Genomic DNA, 23,658 nt, shown 5'->3' with positions numbered 1-23,658 from the left:
GGGTAGTGTCACAGAGGACGCAGAGAGGGCTCTGGGCAAACACATAGACCTTTGGGACTGGTTAGAGAACTACGATCATCTAAGGGAGCTGAAAAGCTACCAGTTTGTCCAGTATAGACTGTATAACTTTAAAAAACCTCAGAGCTACCTTAATTTGTGCCCAGATGTGAGACTTAGACGTTTCATCATACTATTAAGGCTCGAACAACTACCTTCACTAATGGTTACTGGCAGAAGAGATAAGATTGCTGCAGAACTACGGATTTGTCGTCTTTGTAATGAACAGAACCACCCAGAGACAGCCAAACATTTGTTGACAGAATGCCGCAAAATGACAAGTGTTATAAATCTTTGCTTGGGCAAATTTGTGCATAGTAATGAATATATCAAAGAGGAACTATTCTGGCATCATTGTATCAATTCCAACAGTATGAGCCTACTGATGGCATTGTATAATATCTGGTTGAAGGTGGAAATTAGTCTCAGTGTAACTATATAGGAAGTTACAAAGCGGAGTTGATGAATTGTAACTGCTGGAACTTAAGCAAATCCTCTATCTGCCATGGGACCACACTGAAACAGGGCGTTTTGAAATAATACTAAGCCATTAATGTTTCTCTAATTAAGTGCTGGAAGTCTGCCCTGAGGAGTAGCTGTTATTATGAGGCAGTGAACGCCTGTCGATAAACCACCAAACTGAGACTATTGAAATCTTAATTTTGACGATGACGATATTATTGTTTGTTTAGGGAATATTATGTATTTCTTTTTCTCTTTTATCTTTTGAGAGATACGGTTTTATATTTGTATGATATGTGTTTTCTTTTATATGATAATGTGTATTATCCTTTTTTTTTAATGGTATATCAATGTGTAAAGTTTCAATGTAAAGTAAATCACAATAAATATTATTATTATTATTATTATTATTATTATTAAAGCAGATGGGGTGCTCCCTGCCTTTGCTATCAAATTGGCTCAAGACTGTTGCTATTCTTGTGCTGGAAGCATCAGTTTGGACTAGGAAGACTTGAGTGTAATCCAGAGCTCTCAACACTTGAGCTTTACAGAGGGCATCCTTCAGCTCCTGGAATGCTTTTCTCACAGTCCTCCTTCCACTTGACATTTTTAGGGTACTTGGGAGAGCATATGGTATTCAAAGGAGAAGGTACTGTCCCATAGTTTCAATGAAGTTCCTGTAATAACCAGTGCATCCTATGAAGGCTCTTACTTGAGTTTGAGTAGTTGGAGTGGCCCAGTCTTGTTCAGCCAGCACTTTACTGGGTAAGTGCTAGATCTCCCCTCCACCTACCTCTTGACCAGAGTAGACCACTTTTCACTGACCAACTTAGCACTTACTTGCTTTGATGGTCAGATTGGCCTTGTGATAGGCCTGCCACACATGTCCCAGATGGTCAAGATGTTCTTCCCAGGTTGGGCTGAACACTGCTATGTCATCCAAGTATGCCATGCAGATGTTCTCTTACCCATTCAGAACATGGTTAACCATTCTCTGGAATGTGCTAGGTGCATTCTTTAAACCAAAGGGTATGACCTTAAACTGGTACAAGCCTTCTGGGGTTGAGAATATTGTCTTCTCCTTGGACTGGCCAGTCATGGCAGTCTGCCAATAACCATTTGTCAGGTCAAAAGTACTGAGGAATGTTGCTGAGCCTAGCTTATCCACCAGTTCATCTGTCTTTGGCAAGGGATGGGCATCCGTCTTAGTAACTGCATTTAATGCCCTATAGTCCACACAGAATCTAAGTTTGGTGATCCTGCTTTTGGCACTACCACAACTGGGCGTCCATGGACTTGTGGAATGTTCAAACACTCCAAGGTCAAGTATCTTATTGACCTCTTGTATGTGGTTCCTCACATTATCTGACATCCTGTAGCCCCTGCTTTTAACAGGTAAACTATCACCAGTGTCAATGTCATGCTGGCCCCAAGGGGTCATGCCAGGTGTAAGTGAAAACAGAGGGGGAACGTGAGTTAACAAAGCTTTGCACTCCACCTGTTGCTGTATTGTCATATTAGTAGAGAGTTTTATCCCTTCTACTGACCCCTCTGAATGGTATCCCCTTAGAAGATCTGGGAGAGGCTCATTCTCCTTGTCTTCTTGATCAGAAGCTAAAAGCAAAGCTCCTGTAACGCTCACCTGGTTCCCACGGGAGCGCTGGTCTAGTCTGGATTGCTGTGGCTTCTTCTAGCGTGATGCGCAGGACCCGGAACACCGATTGGACAGGACCTCCAAATCGTGCTTGCCTGGCCCATAGGAATATCCTTCTGCAGATGAGAAAGGGGATTAACAGTCTGCAGAATAGTGTGCTAGCTCCCCCCTGTCCCCTTTCGTTCCTCTCTAACTTCCTCCAAACCCCGGTTTAAGCTCATCTTATGGTTTGGAAGGATGAACTCTCCATCCTGCTTCTGGTGCAGGGGCGCGCGTTTGTCCAGTTACTTCACTGGTTTTCAGAATGGCGCTGGCAAAATCCACTTGACTTTCCTGAGCGATGTGACGTAAGTATGAAAGTTTAAAGTTCAAGTGAGGCCCCCTTTATGTTGTCTTTCTAACCTGTGATCTGTCCTTTATTTCAGGTGCAGAATGAAGGCGATGCGTCGAGAGGTTAAACTGCCAAGGTGAGTAGTGATGAGGGCGATCCCTCTAAATGTCCTTATCATTCCCCAGAAATGTCTCTTGTCCTTTCCCCATAGGGGCCGGGGTACGGTACCTGCCAACGGGGCGGCGCCGACCCGAAATGTGGAAGAAAAGCCGGTAAGTATTATGGCTGTTAATCAGCCTTTCCTTCTGTGTTCCTTCTGCTCACCTTTTGTTTCTTCCTCTCTCCCCTAGGTGCAGAGATGTGGCGTCCGATACTGACAGCCGCGATGGAGCCGGGAGATGTCTCGAGGACAGGTGAGTGAAGCGTGGCGCTGCAGCGAGCAACGCAATGCTTTTAAATGGAAGTCTTTCTTCAGGGATGCTGGCGAGAAGATTCCGGAAGCAGGTAAGAAGTTTGAAATAGTCCTTGGTTTTCACCTTTCTCTTCTCTTCATTCCTTGCAGGTCTTCCAGGTTCGAGGCGGGCGTGGCTGGAGTCCAGGAGCAGGAGCAGACACGGTGAGCGTTAAGCTGCAGGAAGCAGAACAACGCGAAGCATGAGCTGCTGTCTGGGCATGGCTTAAATAGCCTCCAAAGAAGTCCCAGGTATGTATCCTTTCCCAACTAGGTATGTATCCTACCCTGGCCACGCCCGAGTGAAAAAATAGTCCCTATGAAAAAATAGTCCCTTTCAGGTCTCAGGGAGGCCTGAAGCGTGCAGCATGGTCTGCATCCGGTAAGTGCACAAAACACCTCCCTTTATGAGCCTGGCGCCTATGGCGCCAGGACTGATGTCCAACATGAGCCTGGCGCCAAAGGCGCCAGGACTGAGTCCAAAGAGCCCCTATAAGGGGCCGCTGTGCTTTTACCCGAGGGCATGATGCCTGCTTCCGGGGGTGCTGGGCCTGGCCTGGTGCTCCAGGGGTAGGCATCATGACAGCACTCCCCCCCCAATGCCCCTCCCAAGGTCGTTCCTTCTGGAGGTTTCGGTTTGTTTGGGAAATTCCGATGGAACCTTTTTACCAGCCGAGGTGCATGTACGTGATCACTGGGTTCCCAAGACCTTTCCTGAGGCCCGTACCCTTTCCAATCAATTAGATAGAAAAGTTTTGATTTTGAGATCTTAGAATCCAAAATGTTCTTCACCTCGAATTCAGGCTCCCCATCTATCTGAATCGGTTCTGGTGGCTTTGTTAATCTGGTTCCTGGGTGCACTGGTTCCAAAAGTGACACATGAAAAACGGGGTGAATCCGCATGTTAGCTGGTAGATCGAGCTTGACTGCCACTGGGTTGATTATAGCTTTGATCGAGTAAGGGCCTAAATACCTTGGATTAAAAGTTCGAGGCCCCTTGAGTGATAGGTGTTTGGTAGCCAACCATACTTGATCCCCTATTTGGTATGGAGGCACCTCTCTTCGATGCAGATCCGCATTCATTTTGTATTTCCCTTTCGCATGTTGCAAATGTGCAGTTGCATCCTTGAAGGCTTGAGTAATCGTAGAATGCAAATGGTCCACTGCAGGCATTTCAAGGCTCAGAGGTGAGTCCAAGTCTGAAGTACGAGGGTGATGTCCATATAGGGTATAAAAGGGGCTCTGACCAGTTCCAGAGTGTATCGAGTTATTGTATGCATATTCAGCCACCCATAAAATGTCCTTCCAATTACCCTCCGATTGGTGCAACATACATCGTAGATATTGTTCAAGGGTCTGGTTCGTTCTCTCCGTCTGACCATCGGTCTGTGGGTGGTGGCTGGTCGAGAGTCTTACGTCGATTTGTGCCAGTTGACAACACTTTTTCCAAAAATGAGAAATAAACTGGCTTCCCCGATCGGAGACCAGTATGGATGGGAATCCATGCAAACGGATGATATTTTCGAGGAATTCCTTGGCAAGAACAAAGGTTGAAGGTAATCCTTTCAACGGAATAAAATGGGCCATTTTGGAAAATAAATCCACCACGACCAGAATAGTATTGTAACCATTACAAGAGGGCAGGTCCGTGATAAAATCTAGTGACAGGGTGTGCCAAGGTGCTGGTGGAATGTCTAAGGGCTGAAGAAGACCGGCGGGTCTTGTCTTTTGACCTTTGTTTTGGGCAAAAACTCCACAGGAAATCACGAAAGATTTAATATCCTTTCGCCAGGAAGGCCACCAGAATTGTCGTTTAACCTTTTCCTCTTTTTTGGTAATGCCAGGATGTCCTTCCATCAGGGTATCATGATGACAGGAAATAACCAGTTCTTGCAATTCCTTTTCTGGCAAAAATAAGCGTCCTTGGAAGTAAGGTAAGCCATCCTTGACTGAAAAGTTAGACCCCCTTTTGATCCAATCCTGCAAGGCTGAAGAGTCCAGGAATTGTTTCACTCGTGCTTGAATGTCTTCAAGGGTTTGTAAAGTGGTTATCCCCAAAATTCTTTGTTCGGGAATTATCGGCACAGGTTCTGAGTTTGTGTCTATTTCTTCCATTCCAATTCGGGATAGAGCGTCCGCCTTACCATTCTTATAGCCGGGGTGGTAGGTGATTACAAAATCGAACTCAGCAAAAGAACAAAGCCCATCGGAGCTGTCGAGACGATTGAGCCTTGGCAGTTTTTAAATATTGTAAATTTCGGTGTTTAGTGATCACGGTGATGGTATGCCGGGCGCCGAGGAGATAATGCCGCCAATCCTTAAAGGCGGACTTAATGGCTAATAGTTCCTTATCGGTGATCGCATAATTTATCTCCGGCGGCGAGAACAAATCTGGACAGATGCACATAAATTTGTGGGATGAGGCGACAAATTATCACAAGCGCAGCCATTGTGGAATAATAGAAACCTCCCCGGTGTATACACGCTCCCCAGATGGCCAAATTGGGCTCAGCATGGATCGCTCACATTGGGTGATGTTGTGAAAGAAGGCAATATAGTCCCATTCACGGAGCTGGCATTCCGCTTTGCACTTCCCCAAACTGAACACTATCACTATACCCAACTGCAACACGCACTGCAGGGCATCCTCTCCGAAGTGACCTCCCTGCCGGAATATACCACCATAGAAAGCAACCTATTCCCTGAACGAATCACCCACAAAGTGACATCAGTTTTGTACAGTGCCATAAGTTCCTTTGGCACGCCAGATCTGCTATCGCTAAGGACCAGATGGGAGACGGACGTGGGTGCTATACTACCGGAGGAATGGGTTATGGCACTGATGTTCCCTATGAAGATAGCCATATCATCAAGACTTAGGCTGATTCAGTTAAAGATACTACACAGAGTATACTACTCTAGGGTTGCCCTATACAAATGGGGAAGGATAAATGATCCAAAATGTCTGCGATGCAAAACGGAAGAAGGTACCTTCTTCCACATCCTATGGGATTGCACATGCATCCAACTATTCTGGGAGGCATGTTGTGAGGAACTTTCCAGAGTCATGGGCAAAACGATTCCTAGAGACCCAGTTATTACTGTTGGGAATGGATGATGAAATTGATCTATCTAGATATGAAAAACTGTTTTTGTTCACCACTACTGCACTTATGAAAAGAACCATTGCCCAAAAATGGGGATCGGATCAGACACCGAGTTATGAACAATGGAGGACAGATGTGGACGTTTGTGTTGCAATGGAGCACAGGGTATACTCGGCCAGAGGATGCCCGGCTAAAGCGCAAAAAGTATGGCAGAAATGGGAAGACGCCCAATGAGGGCTAACGTTGGATAAATGGACATTGAGATATGTCAAAGCACCCCCCTGACACCCACGGTGCTCGCAAAACAGGGGAAAGAAATGTTGTTCCCGTGTTGGGTTAAATCGACCCAATTCGCAATATATGTGTATATCGATGGGAGACAGTCATTGACCCTTACCAGCAGTGTGCATGTATTGTTTGTTTATCTGTTTATTTGTTTAAATACCAATAAAATATGTTATCAAAAAAAAATTAGGGAGGTTTTATCATATGGGGTACACGTCAACTATACATACAAGTCCTGTCCCCAATGATTACTTATGGTTTGGAAGCTCTCCTTGATATTGACCTGAAATGGTTACAGGTGATAGAAGGAAAATTCTGGCGCTCTATCCTCGGCTTACCACCAGGAATTCCCATGGCAATAATAAGATTAGAACTGGGGCTGATCTCATTGAAAGCATTAGTGTTAAAAAATCAAGCCCTACTCTACCTGAAAATGAGGAGTGAGACTAACAACGGGCTACTAATTGCTGTCCATCAAGAGATATCAAAGGTAAACTCTCACTGCCCCTATAAGGAGCAGATGTCTAAACTTTTTGTGGCTATTGGGTGGCAAACCAGGGCGGGTAGTGTCACAGAGGACGCAGAGAGGGCTCTGGGCAAACACATAGACCTTTGGGACTGGTTAGAGAACTACGATCATCTCCGGGAGCTGAAAAGCTACCAGTTTGTCCAGTATAGACTGTATAACTTTAAAAAACCTGAGAGCTACCTTAATTTGTGCCCAGATGTGAGACTTAGACGTTTCATCATACTATTAAGGCTCGAACAACTACCTTCACTAATGGTTACTGGCAGAAGAGATAAGATTGCTGCAGAACTACGGATTTGTCGTCTTTGTAACGAACAGAACCACCCAGAGACAGCCAAACATTTGTTGACAGAATGCCGCAAAATGACAAGTGTTATAAATCTTTGCTTGGGCAAATTTGTGCATAGTAATGAATATATCAAAGAGGAACTATTCTGGCATCATTGTATCAATTCCAACAGTATGGGCCTACTGATGGCATTGTATAATATCTGGTTGAAGGTGGAAATTAGTCTCAGTGTAACTATATAGGAAGTTACAAAGCGGAGTTGATGAATTGTAACTGCTGGAACTTAAGCAAATCCTCTATCTGCCATGGGACCACACTCAAACAGGGCGTTTTGAAATAATACTAAGCCATTAATGTTTCTCTAATTAAGTGCTGGAAGTCTGCCCTGAGGAGTAGCTGTTATTATGAGGCAGTGAACGCCTGTCGATAAACCACCAAACTGAGACTATTGAAATCTTAATTTTGACGATGACGATATTATTGTTTGTTTAGGGAATATTATGTATTTCTTTTTCTCTTTTATCTTTTGAGAGATACGGTTTTATATTTGTATGATATGTGTTTTCTTTTATATGATAATGTGTATTATCCTTTTTTTTAATGGTATATCAATGTGTAAAGTTTCAATGTAAAGTAAATCACAATAAATATTATTATTATTATTATTATTATTATTATTATTATTATTATTATTATTATTATTATTAAAGCAGATGGGGTGCTCCCTGCCTTTGCTATCAAATTGGCTCAAGACTGTTGCTATTCTTGTGCTGGAAGCATCAGTTTGGACTAGGAAGACTTGAGTGTAATCCAGAGCTCTCAACACTTGAGCTTTACAGAGGGCATCCTTCAGCTCCTGGAATGCTTTTCTCACAGTCCTCCTTCCACTTGACATTTTTAGGGTACTTGGGAGAGCATATGGTATTCAAAGGAGAAGGTACTGTCCCATAGTTTCAATGAAGTTCCTGTAATAACCAGTGCATCCTATGAAGGCTCTTACTTGAGTTTGAGTAGTTGGAGTGGCCCAGTCTTGTTCAGCCAGCACTTTACTGGGTAAGTGCTAGATCTCCCCTCCACCTACCTCTTGACCAGAGTAGACCACTTTTCACTGACCAACTTAGCACTTACTTGCTTTGATGGTCAGATTGGCCTTGTGATAGGCCTGCCACACATGTCCCAGATGGTCAAGATGTTCTTCCCAGGTTGGGCTGAACACTGCTATGTCATCCAAGTATGCCATGCAGATGTTCTCTTACCCATTCAGAACATGGTTAACCATTCTCTGGAATGTGCTAGGTGCATTCTTTAAACCAAAGGGTATGACCTTAAACTGGTACAAGCCTTCTGGGGTTGAGAATGTTGTCTTCTCCTTGGACTGGCCAGTCATGGCAGTCTGCCAATAACCATTTGTCAGGTCAAAAGTACTGAGGAATGTTGCTGAGCCTAGCTTATCCACCAGTTCATCTGTCTTTGGCAAGGGATGGGCATCCATCTTAGTAACTGCATTTAATGCCCTATAGTCCACACAGAATCTAAGTTTGGTGATCCTGCTTTTGGCACTACCACAACTGGGCACCCATGGACTTGTGGAATGTTCAAACACTCCAAGGTCAAGTATCTTATTGACCTCTTGAATGTGTTTCCTCACATTATCTGACATCCTGTAGCCCCTGCTTTTAACAGGTAAACTATCACCAGTGTCAATGTCATGCTGGCCCCAAGGGGTCATGCCAGGTGTAAGTGAAAACAGAGGGGGAACGTGAGTTAACAAAGCTTTGCACTCCACCTGTTGCTGTATTGTCATATTAGTAGAGAGTTTTATCCCTTCTACTGACCCCTCTGAATGGTATCCCCTTAGAAGATCTGGGAGAGGCTCATTCTCCTTGTCTTCTTGATCAGAAGCTAAAAGCAAAGCTCCTGTAACGCTCACCTGGTTCCCACGGGGGCGCTGGTCTAGTCTGGATTGCTGTGGTCTCTAGCATGATGCGCAGGACCCAGAACACCGATTGGACAGGACCTCCAAATCGTGCTTGCCTGGCCCGTAGGAATAGTCTTCTGCAGATGAGAAAGGGGATTAACAGTCTGCAGAATAGTGTGCTAGCTCCCCCTTTTCCCCCTTCGTTCCTCTCTAACTTCCTCCAAACCCCGGATTAAGCTCACCTTATGGTTTGGAAGGATGAACTCTCCATCCTGCTTCTGGTGCAGGGGCGTGCGTTTGTCCAGTTACTTCACTGGTTTTCAGAATGGCGCTGGCAAAATCCACTTGACTTTCCTGAGCGATGCGCTGTAAGTATGAAAGTTCAAACTTCAAGTGAGGCCCCCTTTATGTTGTCTTTCTAACCTGTGATCTGTCCTTTATTTCAGGTGCAGAATGAAGGCGATGCGTCGAGGGGTTAAACTGCCGAGGTGAGTAGTGATGAGGGCGATCCCTCTAAATGTCCTTATCATTCCCCAGAAATGTCTCTTGTCCTTTCCCCATAGGGGCCGGGGTACGGTACCTGCCAACGGGGCGGCGCCGACCCGAAATGTGGAAGAAAAGCCGGTAAGTATTATGGCTGTTAATCAGGCTTTCCTTCTGAGTTCCTTCTGCTCACCTTTTGTTTCTTCCTCTCTCCCCTAGGTGCAGAGATGTGACGTCCGATACTGACAGCCGCGATGGAGCCGGGAGATGTCTCGAGGACAGGTGAGTGAAGCGTGGCGCTGCAGCGAGCAACGCAATGCTTTTAAATGGAAGTCTTTCTTCAGGGATGCTGGCGAGAAGATTCCGGATGCAGGTAAGAAGTTTGAAATAGTCCTTGGTTTTCACCTTTCTCTTCTCTTCATTCCTTGCAGGTCTTCCAGGTTCGAGGCGGGCGTGGCTGGAGTCCAGGAGCAGGAGCAGACACGGTGAGCGTTAAGCTGCAGGAAGCAGAACAACGCGAAGCATGAGCTGCTGTCTGGGCGTGGCTTAAATAGCCTCCAAAGAAGTCCCAGGTATGTATCCTTTCCCAACTAGGTATGTATCCTACCCTGGCCACGCCCGAGTGAAAAAATAGTCCCTATGAAAAAATAGTCCCTTTCAGGTCTCAGGGAGGCCTGAAGCGTGCAGCATGGTCTGCATCCGGTAAGTGCACAAAACACCTCCCTTTATGAGCCTGGCGCCTATGGCGCCAGGACTGATGTCCAACATGAGCCTGACGCCAAAGGCGCCAGGACTGAGTCCAAAGAGCCCTTATAAGGAGCCGCTGTGCTTTTACCCGAGGGCATGATGCCTGCTTCCGGGGGTGCTGGGCCTGGCCTGGTGCTCCGGGGGTAGGCATCATGACAGCACTCCCCCCCAAGGCCCCTCCCAAGGTCGTTCCTTCTGGAGGTTTCGGTTTGTTTGGGAAATTCCGATGGAACCTTTTTATCAGCCGAGGTGCATGTACGTGATCACTGGGTTCCTAAGACCTTTCCTGAGGCCCGTACCCTTTCCAATCAATTAGATAGAAAAGTTTTGATTTTGAGATCTTAGAATCCAAAATGTTCTTCACCTCGAATTCAGGCTCCCCATCTATCTGAATCGGTTCTGGTGGCTTTGTTAATCTGGTTCCTGGGTGCACTGTTTTCAAAAGTGACACATGAAAGATGGGGTGATGGTAGATCGAGCTTGCCTGCCACTGGGTTGATTATAGCTTTGATCGAGTAAGGGCCTAAATACCTTGGATTAAAAGAAAAGTTTGAGGCCCCTTGAGTGATAGGTGTTTGGTAGCCAACCATACTTGATCCCCTATTTGGTATGGAGGCACCTCTGTTCGATGCAGATCCGCATTCATTTTGTATTTCCCTTTCGCATGTTGCAAATGTGCAGTTGCATCCTTGAAGGCTTGAGTAATCGTAGAATGCAAATGGTCCACTGCGGGCATTTCAAGGCTCAGAGGTGAATCCAAGTCTGAAGTACGAGGGTGATGTCCATATAGGGTATAAAAGGGGCTCTGACCAGTTCCAGAGTGTATCGAGTTATTGTATGCATATTCAGCCACCCATAAAATGTCCTTCCAATTACCCTCCGATTGGTGCAACATACATCGTAGATATTGTTCAAGGGTCTGGTTCGTTCTCTCCGTCTGACCATCGGTCTGTGGGTGGTGGCTGGTCGAGAGTCTTACGTCGATTTGTGCCAGTTGACAACACTTTTTCCAAAAATGAGAAATAAACTGGCTTCCCCGATCGGAGACTAGTATGGATGGGAATCCATGCAAACGGATGATATTTTCGAGGAATTCCTTGGCAAGAACAAAGGTTGAAGGTAATCCTATCAACGGAATAAAGTGGGCCATTTTGGAAAATAAATCCACCACGACCAGAATAGTATTGTAACCATTACAGGAGGGCAGGTCTGTGATAAAATCTAGTGACAGGGTGTGCCAAGGTGCTGGTGGAATGTCTAAGGGCTGAAGAAGACCGGCGGGTCTTGTCTTTTGACCTTTGTTTTGGGCACAAACTCCACAGGACATCACGAAAGATAATATCCTTTCGCCAGGAAGGCCACCAGAATTGTCGTTTAACCTTTTCCTCTGTTTTGGCAATGCCAGGATGTCCTTCCATCAGGGTATCATAATGACGGGAAATAACCAGTTCTTGCAATTCCTTTTCTGGCAAAAATAAGCATCCTTGGAAGTAAGGTAAGCCATCCTTGACTGAAAAGTTAGATCCCCTTTTGATCCAATCCTGCAAGGCTGAAGAGTCCAGGAATTGTTTCACTCGTGCTTGAATGTCTTTAAGGGTTTGTAAAGTGGTTATCCCCAAAATTCTTTGTTCGGGAATTATCGGCACAGGTTCTGAGTTTGTGTCTATTTCTTCCATTCCAATTCGGGATAGAGCGTCCGCCTTACCATTCTTATAGCCGGGGCGGTAGGTGATTACAAAATCGAACTCAGCAAAGAACAAAGCCCATCGGAGCTGTCGAGACGATTGAGCCTTGGCAGTTTTTAAATATTGTAAATTTCGGTGATCAGTGATCACGGTGATGGTATGCCGGGCGCCGAGGAGATAATGCCGCCAAGCCTTAAAGGCGGACTTAATGGCTAATAGTTCCTTATCGGTGATCGCATAGTTTATCTCCGGCGGCGAGAACTTTCTGGACCAAAATGCTATGGGGTGCAGTTGGTTGGTTTCAGGGTCTCTCTGAGACAGGACAGCTCCCGTGGCTAAGCTGGACGCGTCGGTTTCGACTATATATGGGAGATCGGGACGCGGGTGCTTCAAAATAGGTGCGGACGTGAACTTAGCTTTCAACTCCTGAAAGGCATGTTCGGCTTCCTCGGTCCATTCAAAACGTTTATTTTTTCAAGAGTGCAGTGATGGGTTGCACCACACGTGAAAACTCCGGGATAAACCTGCGATAAAAGTTGGCAAAACCAAGCATGCTTTGGACACCTTTCACCGAACTAGGTGATGGCCATTTGAGGATGGCATCCACTTTCCGTGAATTCATTCGGACCCCTTTAGGTGTCAGGATGAATCCGAGAAACTCAACCTCGGTGGTATGGAAAACACATTTTTCCAGCTTGGCAAACAGTTTGTGCTGGCGCAGTTTCTCTAGGACGGCCCTGACATGCTTTCTGTGATCAGATTCCGAAGAGGAGTACACAAGAATGTCATCGATATACACGACAACACAGATATCGATGAGTTCCCGAAGGACATCGTTCATGAAGAATTGGAAGGCTGCAGGCGCGTTGCACAGCCCGAAAGGCATCACCTGGTATTCGAATAGTCCATATTTTGCACGGAAGGCCGTTTTCCATTCGTCGCCTTCTTTTACTCGTACCAAATGATAAGCCCCCCGGAGATCTAACTTGGTGTATACGCAAGCGTCCTTCACCTGGTCAAGGAGTTCAGGGATCAGAGGCAGAGGGTAATGATTTTTAACAGTTATCTGGTTCAATGCGCGGTAATCGATACAAGTTCTAAAGTCGCCTTCTTTTTTAGGCACGAAGAACAAAGCTGAGGATGCCGGGGACTTTGACGGGCGAATGAAACCATTGGCGAGGTATTGATCTAAATATTGTCTCAAATGCAGATTCTCTGGTTCAGTAAGGGCATAAATCCTGCTACAAGGGGGTTGTGCACCGGGCACCAGATCGATTTGGCAATCGTACGATCTGTGGGGAGGTAACGTGTTGGCCTGTTCCTTTTGGAAGACGTCCTGAAAGTCTTGGTACTCTGGAGGTAGTTGCACGGGGACAGAGGTTACTGATGCTAGATTAATCTTTGGATTTTCTGGGTAGCAGGTTTGTGCACAATCCGGGAAGGTTATTCTCTTTGCTCGCCAATCAATTCGAGGATTATGTGTCTCTAACCAAGGGATTCGAGAATAAGCTGAAACTGTGGAGCCTTGATTACATCAAACACAACTGCCTCCCGATGGCCATCCGGACCTACAAGTGTCACCTCAGCTGTGGAATGTGTTACCGGTCCAGAGGCAATTTCGGTTCCATCTACTGTGGTGATGACATCTTTGTTGGTTTTAGGACGCAGAGGGAGGTTTATCCTAGAGACCAATTCTCGATCCACATAGTTTCCTATAGCCCCGCTATCGATGTATGCCTTTATAGCATGCAACCGTTTAGGCTGTTCCGGATCTACGAGGACCATTGGCACAATGAAATGCGAGGTCTGAGAGTTAGTTTTCAAGCTCGGCAAGCGGACCCCTACACTTGTCGGGCGGAGTTGTTTCCCGAAACAGTCTTCATGGTTTTTATCAGCGGCTCCTACCACCTTCTTGGGCGGCTTAACCGGGCAATCTCGTAGAAAGTGTCCAGAGGACCCACAATAAAGGCATAATTGCATCTGTCGTCTTCTTTCCCGTTCTTTTTGAGTTAGGGGTCCTTTAACCCCTCCAATTTGCATAGGCTCCGAGCCATCAGCCCCCTTGGGGTTAGCGTGGGTCTTGGCCAACACCCGGGTTTCAAACTTGGACCGATCTGCTTTTCTGTTTTGCAGCTTGTGATCCAATTGGACCACTAAGTCTATATATTCAGTGCATTCTTGGGGCGGATTTACAACTTGTGCCAGGACATCTTTAAGTTCTCCGCGTAGACCTCGATAGAATAACGTGATTCTTTTATCCTCTGGCCAACCAGTTTCCACAATTAGTCTATTGATGTAGTGCTAGAAACTACACCCAAGGCCTTAAAATCATTGCCCAACAGTACTCTTTCTGGGACATCCGATTGAATACTTACAGGAATTTTTACAGTTATCTCTTTATACTTAATGATAGCTGGCAGTACTGGGCACATTAGGACTGGGCCTCCTGCTAACCTTGCAAGCCCTTTGGGAGCCTTAGCAACTACAAAGGTTGAAAGAAACATTTATCTACCACAGTTATACTGGCCCAAGTGTCTCTAATGGCAGGGGTGTCCTGACCATTCACAAGTAAACTGTCTTTATAATACTCTTTAGTATTATCAGGAATGGAATTATAGACCTCAATGTTCCGTTGTTCCCACAGTCCAAGAGATACTCTTGCCTGAACACCAGTGGATTCCTCAACTTGAGGGTGAAAGCTAGCCCCTGCCATTGGAATATCAACATCATGGGTGAAGGCTAAGCTGACAGAGGGGATCCCTGAAGGTTTACCCCTACACTCGGATCTCCTTTCACATCTTCACCAGACACACACACCACACATTTCCCAAATGTAATTTGGAATGGGGGTTTCTGATAACCTCCCTCTGGTTTGGGTCCAGAGGTTTCACTAGCCTTACAGGGTTGTTTATGGGGGAAATTACCCTTGTTATGTTTGTGGCACTCACTTGGCGGTGGGCATTTTAAAATTATCCTTTGCATCCTTTTTATGCTTTTTCCCATCCTCTTTTTTGTGAAAGGCCCCAGAATCCTTGTGTGTAGCCTTATTGGCCATCCACAAGTCATTAGCCACTGTTAGCTTCTTGGGGTCCAGTTCTTTAGAGTCACCAAGGTGCTGGCTCAGCTCTGGGGAACAGGCATAAAAATACTTTCCAGCATGAAGAGACACCACATGCCTTCATAAGAGCTCACCTTGTAGCCATTAATCAACCCATCTAGGTTTCTCAGGCGTTCACACACCCAAGTGGCCCTGTCATCTCTTTTCTTGTGGTCCCTAAAACCTTTTAGGTATTGGGAAAGGGTTTTCCCAAACCTGACTATGAGAGCAGTTTTTACCAACTGGTAATCTTGTCTTTCAACAACATTCAATTCCATCACAGCATCACAGCCATTCTGGGGGAGCCTAGAGATTACCTATGGAACAAACTCACGTTCACAAATACCTTGTAATTTGCATGTAAATTCAAATGTACCCTGCAAATCAAGAATATTCGTTTTCACATCATAAAAACTCACCAGATCTTTGTGGGAGACAAGACGTCCTGCTTCTGGAGTGGTATGGCAAAGAGGAATCTTAAACATTAGTGGAATCAAGGGACAACGTGTTAATCTCTAGTTCATGCTGCATCTCTTTTTCCTGTTCCTTCCTCATTTCCTTGTCTCTCATTTCAGACTGAATTTCCAGTTTTCTTAATTCAAGCTCAATTTTCATTTTTTCAGGCTCTAGAACCAGTTCAGCTGAAATGTTAGATACAGGTGGGGGTGAGGTCAGAGGATTGGCAGGACGATTAATATTCACATTTTCTTCCACATCATCATCTACCTTATTATCTTGAAGTTGAGGGCTAAGAGTTAAACATTGACAATCATAGATCTTCTAGATCTATTCTGGAAGTAGGGTGTTACAGGCCAATTTAAATTTGGCAATCCAATAAGTTTTGGATTAACTCATCTTTTTTTCCTTTTGTACTAAGACATTTATCTTTACACATTTCTTTCAGTTTTTCAACAGTAAGAGACACAAGCGATTCTGTGTTATAGTATTCACAGTGGACATAGTTTTAGTACTTTATAGAATAGTGACCTGGAGGATGGATTCTGTGTGTGCAATACAACCAGAAATCAGTGTAATCCAACCTACAGAAATCACACCAGCTGTAACACCAGTGTTAGGGGAGTTTTTCTAAAGTCCTACTGGCAGTAAGACTTTAGTAAGCTATCTGAAAAGAAATGAGGCGGAGGCGAAACAAAGGGGAACCAGGTAAGTTTATTTATCGAAGGGGCCCGCCGTGCCCATACACTCCTTCACGGCTCCAACGGTCTCTGGGGTCACGCGAACAAAGCTCCGTAGTGTAACAGAAAGAATGGTTTGCGTGCCCCGCATTCCGAACATGGCCGTCTCTACACACCTCCCTCCTCACAGAACAAAGAAATTTAAAATACGAAAGACCTAATATTACATTTCCATTTAAGAGAGATATAAATCATTTTTCCATAGAACGTTTGAGCAAAAGTACTCTTAGCTTTAAAGTATTAATTTAGATAAAATTTGTAAACACTACAGACTAAAATTAAAACGCTATAGACGCACCCTATATCAATAGGATGCATAGTCTTTCATCCACATAGGTTTTGACCTGAATCTCTGATAACTACCAGAACTGCCATCAACATTTCTATCAACCACATTCTCATTCTCATTCTCAACTTGAACACTTCCCTCAGAACTGTCATGAGCACTTCCGCTTTGTTCGCTCTCACCCCCGCCTTGAACTCTTCCCCTCTTCTCATCTCTTTTCTTTTTGCTGTCATTATTAGATTCATTATTTTCCACTCTCTTATCCTCACAATATGCCTTTGCAATTCTCCCTTTGGACCAGACCTCTCCTCCTTCCAATATAACCATACTCTTCTTCACTGCAGAGATCCTTTTTGGACCCATAAACTTGCTGTCCAGACATTTGTTTACTAGTCCTGGATTCCTTACGTATATCATATCTCCTACTTTCCACTCACGCTCTTTCACTTTCTCCCGTGCATCAAAACACATTTTGTTTCTTTCTTGACTCTCCCTGATACATTTCATTATCTGTTTTCTATCTACATGAACTACTCCCGCTACTCCCAACCAACCTGGACACAGTTTAGTTCCAGGTTAACTTCCTTTAAGAGAAACAAATGGTGACACCTTTGTCACTGAATGTGGGGTAGTGAGATAATTCCATGTCATTATCTCCAACATCTGCTTCCATGGCTGCCTTGCCTTCATGGCTAACTGCAAACCTTCCTTCAAAAGACTGTTTACTCTCTCCACCAGGCCATTGGCCCGTGGGTGGTATAACGCAGTTCTAACATGTCTAATGCCATAGCTACTGAGGAATGTTTTCATTGCCACTGAGACAAACTGAACTCCGTTATCTGAAACTAGTTCAGTGGGCACACCTTACTTTAGGAAAATGTTCTCTAGGAACACAATTAGCTCTCTAGCCGTGACCTCTCTTACTGCTTCCCATTCAATCCATTTCGTGTGGAAATCCACCAAAACAAATAAGAATTTCAATCCATCACCTAATCCCATTATGGGTCCCACAATGTCTACCGCAACTTTAGACCACGGTTGCTCTGGCACCGTGTTAAAGCTCAACAGTGTTTCTCTCATCACCTTGGTTTTGTCACTCAATTGGCACTCCATGCAATCCTTCACCCACCTCTCTGCCATTTTATCTATACGCGGCCCCCAGAAATTCTGTCTGAGTTTCCTCTTCATAGCACTTTCCCCTGGATGGCCTTCATGGGCCAGCTCCAAAAGAGTCTGCCTGATGGCCAGCGGAGGTATCACACAATGTCCTCTCCTCAACCTGCCTTCACTTATGTTCAATTCTTCCTTAACTTCCCACCAATTGTTAACATTCTTATCCAAATCTTCCCTGTGGGGCCATCCCTTCACAGTCCATTCTTTGATCAACTTAAGTTCCTCATCAGACTCCTCTCCCTGTAACCACTTTTCTTGGTCCACTGCCTCACTAACCTCAGCTATCACTGATTCTTCTACTGTCTCATCTTCCACTCTCTCAGTTTCTCTTAAAGGCATTCTCGATAGACAATCTGCTACCAGATTTTTCTTCCCAGGAAGATAACTCAGGTCAAAGTTGTACCCCTGAAGACCCAAACCCCACCTGCTTATCCTAGGCGAGCCCAAAGCCCACCTACCACTCTCGAACAACTGAACTAATGGCTTGTGATCAGAGCGAACAACAAATCGCCTGCCCCACAAGAAAAATGTAAAATGTATCACAGCCCAAAACATGGCCAAAGTCTCTCTTTCAATCACTGAATACTTGAACTCCGCCCCCCTCAACGCTCTTGAAGCAAAGGCAATCACTCTCTCCTTGTCCACATCCAACTGTACCAAAGTGGCTCCCAACCCCTTCAAACTCGCATCTACAATTAGAACAGTCTTATCCATGGGGTTAAACCTCCCAATAGACGGTGCTTTACTGATTGCTTCTTTGATACTTTCAAATGCCTTCCCACATTCTGAAGTCCACTCAAATCTCGACCCCTTTTTAAGAATCATTCTTATTGGGGCCGACACTGTTGCAAAATCTTTCACAAAACGATGGTAATATTCTGCGAGTCCTAAAATTGACCTCACTTGGTCCTTATCTGTCAGTACAGGAGCTTTTTCTACAGCTTCTACTAAACTTTTATTTGGTCTCACACCCAATTCATCAATCTCATGTCCGAGATACTCTACTCTTTTTACAGCAATCTTACACTTGTCTCTTCTCACAGTCATTCCGGCTTCCGACAACCTTCCTAACACTTCTCTCAACACTTCATCATGTTCCTCCTTAGAATTTGCAAATACTAGCATATCATCTTGGAACACCACAACATTCCTCACATCCTCCATCACTTTGTCCATTATCCTCTGAAACACAGCCGCTGCCGAGGCAAGTCCGAATGGCATCCTTCGGTACTTGAAAGTTCCAAAGACCATAATGAACGCCGTCAAATGTTGGCACTCTTCCTTCAGGGGTATCTGGTGATAAGCCTGAGACAGGTCAATTACAGAAAATACTCGGGCCTTATCAAGAGTTGACAACTTGTCACTTATTATCGGCAAAGGGTGCCTGTCCACTAGAATATTCCTGTTGATGTCCCTCATATCAACGCAAAGTCTTATGCCACCATTAGCTTTGGCTGCCACAATGACTGGTGATAACCATTCAGAACTTTCACTTTCTTCAATAATACCTTTCTGCAATAGGGACTCAATTTCAGTCTTAAGTCTCTCTCTTAGGTCATGAGGTATCGGTCTCAACTTATGCACTTTGGGAACTGCTCCTGCCTTTAAGCGAATCTCATGTTGAAAGTCTCTCACCATCCCCAACTCTCCTTTAAAGACTGCTGGGAACTCTTCCTCCCATTTATCATTTACCTCAGCTACAGAAACAGGATCTTCTGCACTTGCCTGTATCCTTATTCCGAGCTTGCGCTATTCCTTCCAGCCTAACAAAGACGAACCTTCTCTTGTGACAAACACATCTGAATCACAACTTCTGCCCTTATATTTAATCATTGCTCTGAATTTTCCTAGCACGTCTATCTTCACGTTTCCATAGGCATATGGTTCTATGCCGTGCTCCTCCAAATTCTCTATCTTCTTTTGCAAACAGACCTCATATGTTTTCCTTGAGATCAGCGTCCATGGGGAGCAACTATCCACTTTCAATGCCCCTACTCTTCCATTCATCATAAACACGTCAGTTGGAGCACTTCGCTTGCCGCATAGTTCTGACACTTCAAGCATGTGTTTGGTCTGGGTCAGCTGAGCCACACCCGTGTTTTCTTCCTGCTCCGACATTTTTGCACCAGACCCTAGGCACTGCACTTGCCCTGATTCTCTGCACACTCTGGCGAAATGCCCTTTTTTCTTGCACTTCAAACAGAAAATGTTCTTTGCCGGGCAAAACGTGTTTGTAGATATGTGGCGATTGCTTCCGCATTTGTAGCATTTGACTTCTCTGCTCAAATTCGTTTTCTTAAACGCTCTCACAGCTGCTACTTCACCCTCTGATTTCTCACTGTTCATCGTGGACATTTATTTGTGAGTATGTTCCATTCCTCTTGCAATCTCAATTGCCACCTCTAAAGTCACATCTTTAGTTAACAGTCTTTCTTGTATTTTCATATTGCTAGTGCAACGCACCAGCTGATCTCGTATCAACGAGTCTGTCAATCCTCCAAATTCACATGTGTGACTCAATGACCTTAGTGCTGCCACAAAGTTTTCTACTGGCTCCTGTGGCTCTTGAACTCTCTGGAAAAACTTGTGCCTTTCAAACGTCGTGTTCTTCTTAACCTCAAAATGAATTTCCAGTTTCCGCTCAGCTATAATGTACTGGTCCATATCACCTTGGCCCTCCATAGGTGGCTGAGGTAAGCCATCATAGACACTGCGACCCTCAGTGCCGAGGTTGTGCAGAAGTATCGCCTCTTTCCTTCCAGCCGCAAATTTGTCTCCTCCAATTGCTATCAGGTAGGTATCAAAGATCTTCTTCCACCTGTCCCACCTTATAGGTGGTGCCCCTGGCTCAGGTAGGAAAGGTGGGGGTGGGGCCATGCTTGCTGCTGCCATGGTGTTTGCAGTGTTTTACTTGCTGCAGTGGGCTAGTCCAATTCTGCTTGTCTGTCCTGAAATTCTGCACAATTGCCTCTAGGTGCTTTGACTTTGAATCAGGGCTTGACACTTGTTATCAATGCGTTTAAATTAAATTCTGCACAATTGCCTCTAGCTGTTTCAACCTTGACTCAGGGCTTGACTCCTATTATCAATACTTTTTCTGCGTGCACTTCTTTTAGTGTATCTGGGTGCTTTTTGTGCATCAGCTTCATATAAAGCTTTCAAAGTTTGCAACTTTTTTTTTTTGCCTTGTAGGGCTTGTTTCCCTTTGAGATGGGGCGTGTCCCTCTAGGCTTCCTGTGAACACAGTCCGACTGTGTAGTCTGCTGCCCCACCCCTGTCTCACCTCCTCCTCACCTTGTGTGATCTCCAGGGGAGGGCAGCTCTCAACTTGGCCCTGCGCTCAGAAACACGGGTCCCGTGTCACCAGCTGTGCCGCGGCTCCACCCAGCCCCGGCCCTCCAGCCGTCCGCATCAGCGAGGCCCTGTGAGCAGGGAGGGGCTGGGGAGGCACAGCGGCAGCTGTAGATCCCTAACTCTTAGTATCAGTCTGTACTAGCTCGGGATCTTGGTAGAGTGGCAGAGCAGTCAGGCTTATCTTAAGAGGAAGATGTGAGCTGTAGATAAGCACACCGAATCTTAGTTAGACTGGTACAGCAAAGAAGCACTTACGCTTATATTTATATAAAAAGTATATATTGATTATATTTGCAACAGAATCACTTTAAATACTTCAGACGTTTGTATTGGAACACTTAGGAATACTTGATAATACACTTCAACGGGCACTTTCACTTTTGTGTTTGTTCGCGGTTACATTTGTAGCAACGTTAGAAAGGGAACAGACAATGTCATCGTATTATCGGTTATTGTGCACTCATGTGGTTTTGAACGGTTTATGCGATAATGCATTTACTCTGCAAACACATACAGTAATGTCACTTAAAGGGAGGAAAATTGGTAGTTAGTGTAACCTAAGCTTAGTTCAAGGTTCTAGGGACGGTTTCTTTGCCTAGTCAGTCCTTGAAGTCCAAGAACACAACCCTAGCTAAAGGCAGTTTGGAGTGGGCGTGAAGTCTTGACAAGCAGTGAATTACCAAGAGTTGCTGTGGATTTCTTCCAGTTTCTAGTGTCATTGAAGCAGCAAGTTAACAACTAATAAGGGATACCTTAAAAACGGACTAGTGAAGGGGACACAAGCAGTGGCTTGGGTTTGTGGTAAGAGGGGGTTGCCCTGGACACCTCTACTTGCACTCCAACTCTCTTGAGCGATTTCTAGGAATCGGGTAAGCAATACCTTTTTCTCCATAGTAAGTTAGGTTAGATGAAAAGGTTTGTGCTGGATGCTCCGCAATGTTGTACCTCTGGATCCGACCTCCGATTACTTGGTCTGATGACTGAAGGCAGGACAATGGATGGGATCTCTTTGCAGCAGTCTCGAGGGAGGACCTGCACCTTTTCTGCTGCACCAACAAAGGACACTGATCACCCTGCCAATCTTCTTTGCTTCCTACAGTCCCACGCTCTGTTGAGGGGGTCTGGGTGAGTTGGATCGAATCACTGGAGTGTCCTTATGGGTTCAGCAAAGATTTGGACAAAATCAGCATTTTCACAGCAATGCACTTGAAATGGCCAGTAGGTCTCCTGGTATTGGTGTTCCACAGCTATGGAAACTCCTCAGACCTTGGGAGATGGTTTCAAAGTTCGTCTTGGTACTGGTTGTTCCAACCAGCCAAAGAGAAGTAGTCGTCCTCGTCGGAGCTCCTCTGTTCTACAGAAAACAGGGTCAGGACAGCCGTTGTTGCTTCACAGTGTTGCAAAGGGTCTTCGGGCGTGTCCAGTTGTCATCTTCTTCAGTTACTTCAGCTTCAAGTGGTCAACTTGATTTTCACTCCAGAAGCCTCACCTTTTATACAGTGCCAGCACACACTCCTCTGCAGTCTCTCTTAGCATTTTACAGAAAGGGGCGTTTGGCTGTCCAATCAGGAAAGCCAGACCCCCTTTGGTAGCTGGACCTATTCAGGCACTCTGACAGACAAAGGACAGAGGGTAGAAAACTCCTCCCCCACTTCCTGTCTTCCCAGACACTCTGGAGCCTAGGCAGGGAAACCAGAATGGTAAAAGACGGGCTAACAAAGAACAACCACACTAGTAATGGGAAAAAAAAGTTGGTACTTGGGCGCCCCTATTGTGCACTACTGAAGCTATGGACATAGCCTGTGGTATAAAATATAGACAATAGTTGGTAGAACATGTCTACTGCCACCAGCCATAACTAGGTGATTGTTTATGTGACTAAAAAAAGTCACAGGAGCAGAGAAGGTGGATACTAGGTATCCCTCTGGCATTCCAATGAAGATGGTGTGTGCCAATCTCTCAGACTATAGAGTTTTGGGGGAGATACTAAGTATCTCTCTAAACTTAAAAACTTTAGTTACTTGAGGATGTAGAAAAGGAATCCTAAAGCAGTATCCTGAGGATCCCCAGCAACACTGCCCATATGGAGCTGTGTGCTGCAGTTGTAAAGAAACAGATGCCTTTAAGAGCTATGGAGCAGAGAGACTCCATAGTACAGGTATAGTACAAAGAATAGAGTTCCAATAGACAGTGCCCACAAGAATGAATGAGAGGAAAAGGGCTCCACTCATTCTGGATTGAAAGAAAAAGGTCCAGAAGTCCAGCAAAAAGTTCTGGGGGTCTCACTAGGAGAGGGTATGAAGCATAAAAATGATAAATCTCCCTAACAGAGGTCGGTCCATGAGCAGCATGATCCTGATATGTGTATTTTTCCATTATATGTTTGTTTTCAGGCTATGATCTCAAGGCGATGGGACTTTGCATACACTCGGGGATAGAGAAAATGCTTCTGGGTACAAAGGTAAAACTATAAAAATTAACCTCCCTGTTTAAAATGGTATGTGGTTACTGAACTGTCCTGCCTGGGAGGTAAGTAATGAGATAACACTGGAAT

At 45.1% G+C, this 23,658-nt stretch overlaps 1 protein-coding gene across 2 annotated transcripts in view; it reads left to right on the top strand.

Annotated features, from left to right (window-relative positions):
• The window catches only part of LOC138497708 (membrane-spanning 4-domains subfamily A member 15-like), a 770,802-nt gene that overhangs the window by 473,727 nt on the left and 273,417 nt on the right, over positions 1-23,658 (top strand). The gene's annotated exons all lie outside the window — the stretch shown is intronic.

Source organism: Ambystoma mexicanum, chromosome 5q (genome assembly GCF_040938575.1).
Source record: "Ambystoma mexicanum isolate Mex_15411 chromosome 5q, UKY_AmexF1_1, whole genome shotgun sequence".
Taxonomy (NCBI): domain Eukaryota; kingdom Metazoa; phylum Chordata; class Amphibia; order Caudata; family Ambystomatidae; genus Ambystoma; species Ambystoma mexicanum.
Note: the sequence above shows the minus strand (reverse complement) of the source record. Positions and strands in the feature narration are given on the sequence as shown.